The sequence below is a fragment of the Martes martes genome, assembly GCF_963455335.1.
Source record: "Martes martes genome assembly, chromosome: 9".
NCBI lineage: Eukaryota > Metazoa > Chordata > Mammalia > Carnivora > Mustelidae > Martes > Martes martes.
Window position 1 is genome coordinate 110966022 of NC_137896.1, and position 7748 is coordinate 110973769.

The 7748-nt window shown below is 35.3% G+C and overlaps 1 pseudogene across 1 annotated transcript; it reads right to left on the minus strand.

Annotated features, from left to right (window-relative positions):
* Positions 1 to 402: 402 nt before the first annotated feature.
* LOC308349215 (heterogeneous nuclear ribonucleoprotein A1-like) lies at positions 403 to 1363 on the minus strand (annotated as a pseudogene). Its single transcript has one exon. The product of its transcript is annotated as a heterogeneous nuclear ribonucleoprotein A1-like (transcript).
* Between the last annotated feature and the right edge of the window lie 6385 nt (positions 1364 to 7748).

Sequence of the window (7748 nt, forward strand, 5' to 3'; positions counted from 1 at the left end):
TACCACATCCTACTAAGAGTAGGGAATGAGGTGGCTCTGCTATATAGTTTTTACGTAAATGTATTCAGGCATGTGGTTCTTTTTTTTTTTTTTTAAAGACACATTCATTCAATGTCATGATCAGACTATTACATTGAGCAATCAACAGCATGGGTACAAAAAAAATCTACATTAAAACATTTTGTTGGAATGCTTCACATTTTCCACAGAACAGAAACTCAAATAACCTGTTACATAGTTAGTCACAAATACAGTCCTCAAGTTTTTTGCCCATACACATGAGTAGCAGGTAGGCCCTGCCACCACTGTGCTTGGCTGAGTTCACAAATCTCTTGTAACTTGTAGCTTTCCTGTCACTTCTCTGGCTCTTCTCTCCTGCTAAGCTTTGTTTCGTGGCAGTAATTAAAACCTTCTTCCACTGCCATAGCTACCACTGCTGCTGGAACCACCAGAGCCATCTTGGTTTTGTGGTTTGGCAAAGTATTGGGCTCCACCACCATTGGGGGCCAGAGTTTCTGCCTCCAAAAGTTCCTCCTTTCATGCATGCAAAATTAGAGGATTGATTGTTGTAATTGCCAAAATCATTATAACGTCCGCCACCTCCAAAGTTGCTTCCATCATTACCAAATCCGTTATAGCCACCCCCACTGCCACCAATCCACCACCACCTCGATTGCTACCAAAGCCACCTCGACCACTGAAGTTCCCTCTGCAACCAAAGTTGTCATTCCCACCAAAACCACCTCCACGCCAACCACCAAAGTTTCCAGAACCACTTCAACCTCTTTGGCTGGATGAAGCACTAACCAACCATCTCTTGCTTAGATAGGGCTTTCCTTACTTCACAGTTGTGGCCATTCACAGTATGGTACTTTTGAATGACAATCTTGTCTATAGAATCATGGTCATCAAATGTTCCAAAAGCAAAACCCCTCTTTTTGCCACTGTCTCGGTCAGTCATGATCTCAATCACTTCGCTTTTCCCATACTGTTCAGAATAATCTCTTAGATGATGTTCTTCAGGGTCTTCTTTACTGCCACCAACAAAAACCTTTTTCACAGGTAAGTGGGCACCAGGTCTTTGAGAATCTTCTCTTGAGACGACCCTCTTCGGTTCCATAACTCTTCCATCCACCTTGTATGGTCTTGCATTCATGGCTGCATCCACCTCCTCCACACTGGCATATGTGACAAACCCAAGTGCTTGGTGTTTGGATCTCTCATTACCACACAGTCTGTAAGAGGTCCCCATGGCTCAGAATGGCTCCTTAGATTCTCATAGGTTGTTTCAAAGCTCAGACCTCTGATGAAGAGCTTCTGCAGCTTGAAGTTCAGGCTCTTTGGGAGACTCTGACTTAGACATGATGGTGGTGGGAGAGGAGATTTTAACACCGCTTACTCAGCAGTGTCCTTGGGCAGAAAAGACTCATGCATGCAGTTCTGTATGGCTTTAAGTATACACGCATGATTTAGTAGGGGGAGTTAAAAATGCAAGAAAAAAGTTAAACTGATGAGATAGGCAGGGAACATGAAATCAGAAAAAGGAGGCTAAGCCTACAGGAAGGAGGGCAGCTCCATCCTTCGAGATGTGAGAGGGAAGCTAGAAAAAAGTTCTGAGCTAGAGAGAAAAGAAGCTGAAGATTTTCGTGTAGAGAAATGAATAAAATATGCTCTTAAAAAATGAGGGATTTGGAGGCTTTAGTAAGTGTGAAAGATTTGGAATAAGCATAATGAATAATGTTGACAAGGAATAAAAATCTGTCTAGAACCGTGGCCAAGCAGCCATTGAGACCTGATGGGGGAAGGAAAAGATTCATTTCTAGAGAGTCTAAAGCAGATTGCCTTATGAATCTCTCTCACATCTATCATTATGCAGAAGTAGAAGCAGGAGAATATTATAGTGTAAACTTTACAGTGAACTGTAAGCAAGACTATATTGATAGTAGTTGGCAACCTGCCACTAATTACTGTAAGTGCTTGGTTCTAAGTTTCTTTAACTTTACATAAAAATTCCCACATTTTATTCTCTCTGGAGTTCTGAAAATGGGTATAATGATAGGACAAATGCAGTAAAAAAAAAAAAAAAATCAACCTTGTGGAATAAGAAGGGAGTAGGAGGAGCTGATCCCTGAACTTGGAATTTTAGGCTTACAGCTGGATCTCCAGAGGCATTAAGAAGGAAGAAAGAAGATAGGTCAAAAAATGGTGTAGAGGCAAACAGATCAAGGTACACACAGCTTTATTGTGGCATTCCATTGACATAGTCTAAACATAAGTCATTCAAACTGGAAATTCCCAGAAACAGAATTTTCTAATCCCTTAGTTTTCCAAAGGTATACAATTGACCAGAGGTATTGGATACTATCTGTCTGTTGAATTTTATAATGCTGGGAAGTTGAGATTTAATGGATTACTACCCGAAGCAGCAGGAGCAAAAATCTCCTTGTGGGGTGACCGCGTCGTTATACTCATCTTTTAAGTATCCTTCAGAGTCTAGCAGAATATATCAGGGACTCAATAACCTCAGTAAATAATGATTACATTGAATTGAACCCTGTCATTTCCTTATGTTTTGTATGCTTTAAAGTTCAGAGTTTTACCATTTTACTTACATTTTTCTCTATCTTCACCTTCTTTTTCAGTTTCAAATGCTCTTTAATCAGATTATCATGTGTCTTCTACTAAACACATATACCTCAGACTTTAAAGAGCCTTCTAACCTTGCTCAGAAGCCCCTCATTCTGGTATCAGGTGGTGAGCCATGACTCTAATATTATATTCTTATAAAAAATTTACTTCAGGTATTATAGCAAGTGCCAGTTTTTTGGGAGATTGTGGAAAAGTGGTAATACTGGTACTACTAATATTAGTAGTAACAATTTTGAGCCCATTCTATATGATGGCAATTTTTGGTGTTTTAACCATGCTTGAGGAAAGTCATTTTATAAATGCGTCCAAGGAATTATTGATATGTACACAAACTCCTTAACAATTCAGGTTGTTTCTTTTACTTCCTGTCTTTAACTATTTGCCAAATGATGGTAAAGGATAGACAACCATATTCTCATTTTTTAAAATAGATTTTAAATTTTAGAATGATTTTACATTTACAGAAAACCTGTGAAGATAATATAGAAAGTTCCCATATATCCCACATCATTTCCTTTCCTGTTAACATCCTATGTTAATATAGGACATACCTACTGAATCAATATTGCTGCATTACTTTGTACATTATTCAGATTTCTTTAATTTTTACCTAATATTCCTTTTCTGTTTTAGGATCCCATACAAGATGCCATATTATATTTAGTCAGCATATTTCTTTAGACTGCTCTAAACTGTGACAGTTTCTCAGTCTTTATTTTTTGTGACCTTGACAAGTGTTGAGGTGACACTTGTCAGGTATTTTGTAGCTTGTAGAATGTCTTTTGAGTTTTGTTGATTTTTTTCAGATTATACTGGGGTTATGGTTTTTTGGAAAGAATATCAAAGAGGTAAAGTGCCATTCTCACCACATCATATCAAGAGTACATGCTGTCAACATGATTTATCACTGTTCTTGTGGGCTTTGATCACTTGACTAAGGTAGTTTTTGTCAGGTTTCTCTTTTCTACTCTTCCCCCACCCCACCCCGCAAACGTACTGTGCATTTCAGAATAAAGTCACCATGTGTAGTTTGAGGTTAAGGAGTTGAGGTTATGCTCTACCTCCTGTGAGGGAGTAAATACACCTGCCTTCCTTCCTTCCTTTAATCATTTACTTATATTAGTGTGAACTCATGAAATGTATTTTATACTTTGGTTTGTAATCCCATACTACATTATGTAGTTCATTGCTCAAATGATTCCAGCTTTGGCCATTTGGTAATTTTTTTAGTTGACTCCTGTGTCCATCACACCCACCATATTTTTCTTGCATGTTTTTCATGTCCATTTTTTGAAGGGAGAGGACACTTAATCTGGTATTTCAGTTCTTAAATCCCTATTCAGGGGACGATTTTAGATTTTCTGTGTTTTTCTGTGTCAATAAACATAATGCACAAAGTAGCACTTAAGCTGAATATTTACCTTTGTTTGATGCCTACTATAAGCATTTGAATGCTGCATTATGTTATTTTTTCATTTAGACCTCACAGTGTGTGTATTTTATAAGCATATAAATACTTAATGCTTGAACCTGCAAGTCTTTGCCTGCTATATTAAAAAGGTGTGAATCTAATAGAAAGTGAACCTTAATTACATTACCTTACATAGCAAAGAAATTTGGCATTGTCTAGTGCTTGGTTAAACTCCTTTCATAATAGTCTTTATAATGCATCATTTAGAAAAGAATTTAAACTCTGCATAATTTGACTATAAACTATTTTATTATAATAGATCTGCCCTTTGATACCTCAGAATCTTATTCCAGACTATATAAACTGTGATCTGTTTATAATATTTTGCCATCAGAAGTCAAGTTATTTTTGTATCCATTTTCAATGTGTCAGTTAAGTTCTAGTTTTTAGGTTTCTGATGTGTTTTCAATTAAGTCTCAGAAGACAGTATGTGTTTTATTTGTTAATCTAAGCATAATTTAACAGTTGAGCAAATATTCATTGTTAAAATAATCAGTGTTGAAATACAAAATATTCTGAGTACACTTTCCTGATCACAGAGTTGTTTTTGGTTATAGTATTTTGACATTGAGGGAGTTTGTGTATATGAACATTTGAAGTAAACAGAATATAAGAACCATTTTTTTGTGAAGCATTTTCTGGAATAATGTCTATTAGATTAATTAATTCTTTACCAAGTAATTCTTCACCAATACCCTCTGTAGTGCATTTAAAATATTTGCAAGGTCAAATAGTCGTGGGATGTGGGGGCAAAACATCCCAACTCTTGTCATTCATTTAACAACAGTTTAATTCAGATACAGTTATGTTTGCATGGGATACAGCAATGAACAAAACAAGAAGAGTGTCTATCCTATGATGTTTACATGTCCTTTGTACTGGTTCTGTCCAACAGAAAAATAATATGAATCACTAATATGAGACATATATGTGATTTTGTATTTTCTGGTAGCCATGGTAAGAAAAAGTGAAATTCGTGTTAATAAAAATTTTATTTAATGCAATATATCCAAAATACTATTTCAGCATATAATAAAGTAGAGATTATTAAACAGAAATTTCATTTTCATACTAAGTTTTTGAGATATGTATATTTTATATTTGTAGCATGTCTCAATTTAGACTGGCCATTGTTAAAATGCTTGTTTGTCACATATGTATCGACCAGCTGTATTGCTCAACATATGTCTATACTGTAGGCACCACAGTCACAGATACATTTAGGGAAACAATTTATTCTTAGACAATTTGAAACTGGATGTCTTTCATTTCAAGCCACAATAGAATAATAGAATTTGAAGCATGAATGTAAATTCTAACATAAGGTTTTATAAAATTTTTAGTCATTAAATATTTTTAAGATGAGAGTAGGAGAAAAACTCTATTAAAATATTTTACAATAATTGGACACCAGTAGTTCCATTTTCAATTCATTAAGGAAATTGAGGGTAGCTGAATTTATTTAGTATTACAGAGACTGCAGAAATGATTTAGTTCTGAAAGTTCAAATGTGTGAGTTTTGCTAGTAATTGATTAGGTGGGTCTACAAACCCATGAACGGGTTATTTATCCTAATAGTCCTCCCTTCCCATTCAATTCACTGTATCTCAGCATGTTATTTGTTATCCCTCCTCTGTTGCCTTCTGAATCACTCTTACACCCTTGCCTTCTTGGACTGTGCCCTTTATTTCTTAGACAAGGCCAGTGGTTTAATGATTATTAAAAGTCTATCAAATCTTTGAATGTTTTGCACAATAACTAATGAATTTTAATGCAACTTCTACTTTTTTATTGGGTAAAAGGATTTGTAGGAGGTTATGGATAGGTGAAAAAAATCAGGGCAAGTGAGAGAGGTAGGGCAAGGACCCATAAAATGGAAACTTGGCCAAAGTGTTTTGATCATAATTCTTATTTTCAAAGTTTAAGTTATTTTCATTGATATATTTCATTTACAGCAGGGATGCTTTTTGTTTGTTCCCAAACTCCCACATGTTGTTAGAGATCACTAGTAAAATTAGATTCCCCTATAATGCTCAGTACATTTAATATGTCTTTATAAATCATTAGAAGAATGAATAGCATGAGCCTTTGTGGCTCAGTAAATATTGACTTAGTAGAGAATATTTAGAACTCAATTTGTTCAAAAGTAATATGACAATATCACATGTAATGGGTGTAACAAAAAAAATGTTTTGCCAACAACATGCCCAACATTTGTCCCACCCAACTCTGCTACCCACTGGTGCAAAATTTCTTCTCTTCACCTTGCTTAATTACCTGATCATAAGGCCATGTGGGGGTGGGAAGGAGGGAGGAGGAGGATCTTCTCAACTACCAACTTGCTGGTTGAGATCCTTGAGTGTCCCTATCCCTGTTTCTTTGGGAATATAGTCCAACCTACTTCGTGTGTGTGTGTGTGTGTGTGTGTGTGTGTGTGTGTGTGTGTTTCCTGCTCCTTGTACCATTAGGAAAGTGGCCCAAGATTTTCTTTCTTCTTCTGATTACACTGAAATAAAATTGTTGTATTTTATCTCTAGGCCATGAATTTAATGTCTTAAATTCATTTCTGGAATGAATTCCCTTTCTGCTCTAAGCAAGTCAAGTTTTCCTGAGTATCATGACAGAGCATGATGATTTTTATTTTGGTCTGTCTCTATCTTAGTATACAACTAAATTTTTCTTGCTTACTCCCAGTTTTACTTCTTGATTGATCATAAGTGTTTGATTTATTAAGTAGGTACTCAAAACCTAAATTTTGTTGGAAGTAGGAAATAAGAAGACTGAAAAAAATTAAGTAGTACATATATACTAGTAAAAGATGTAAAAAAAAAAAAAGCACAAAGAAAGAATATGTCATTCTCATACCATTCTCATGTGTAGCTTTGAATTTTATGGAAATCAATATCAGAACATAGCTTCCTATCTAGCTTTGTAAATAGATTCCTATATTCTAAACCTGGTCATTAGGGAAGCAGTGAGGGGAGTTTGTAATGCCCACCAGCCACATTTGGCATTCATAATGTTAGTAAGTAAGTACAGATTTAGTGTGCTAAATGGTATTTTATCAGATGAGATGAGTAAAACATATTTGTAGTCCTACATGGATGTTTCAAAACAAAGAATAACTGAAATAACATGTTTAATAAGATATATTTTATGCAACTTGCACCTTGGTTTTTGATAACTACAATATAAGAAAATTAATTATATATAAGATTACTTTCTCTCCCTAAATATTCTGAACTACATCATATCTAAAGTTACATTTTCATTCATATACTAAACCACCCACCCATCTGTTTGTACATATATTCATGAATTTTTTCTGAGTTTACAGTTGCTGTAATATCAGACTCATGACTAAAGATGCTATAAAATCTACCTAGAATTCTCAACTGGTGTAATTCATTGTAATAAAACCTGCCTCTCCATTAAATTCTTCAACGAGAGTACTGAGATCTTACTGCTTTGCTGGGAAAGAAATTTAGAAGAAAATAAGTGGTGGGCCACTAGTCTAATTTTGAAGTGCCTCCTTGGTTCTCTAGGAATCGGGCTCTAGACTCCCTTTTTATTCTTGATCCCATTTTTTTTCTTATTTGTTATATGAAATTGTTTTCTCTATTATGAA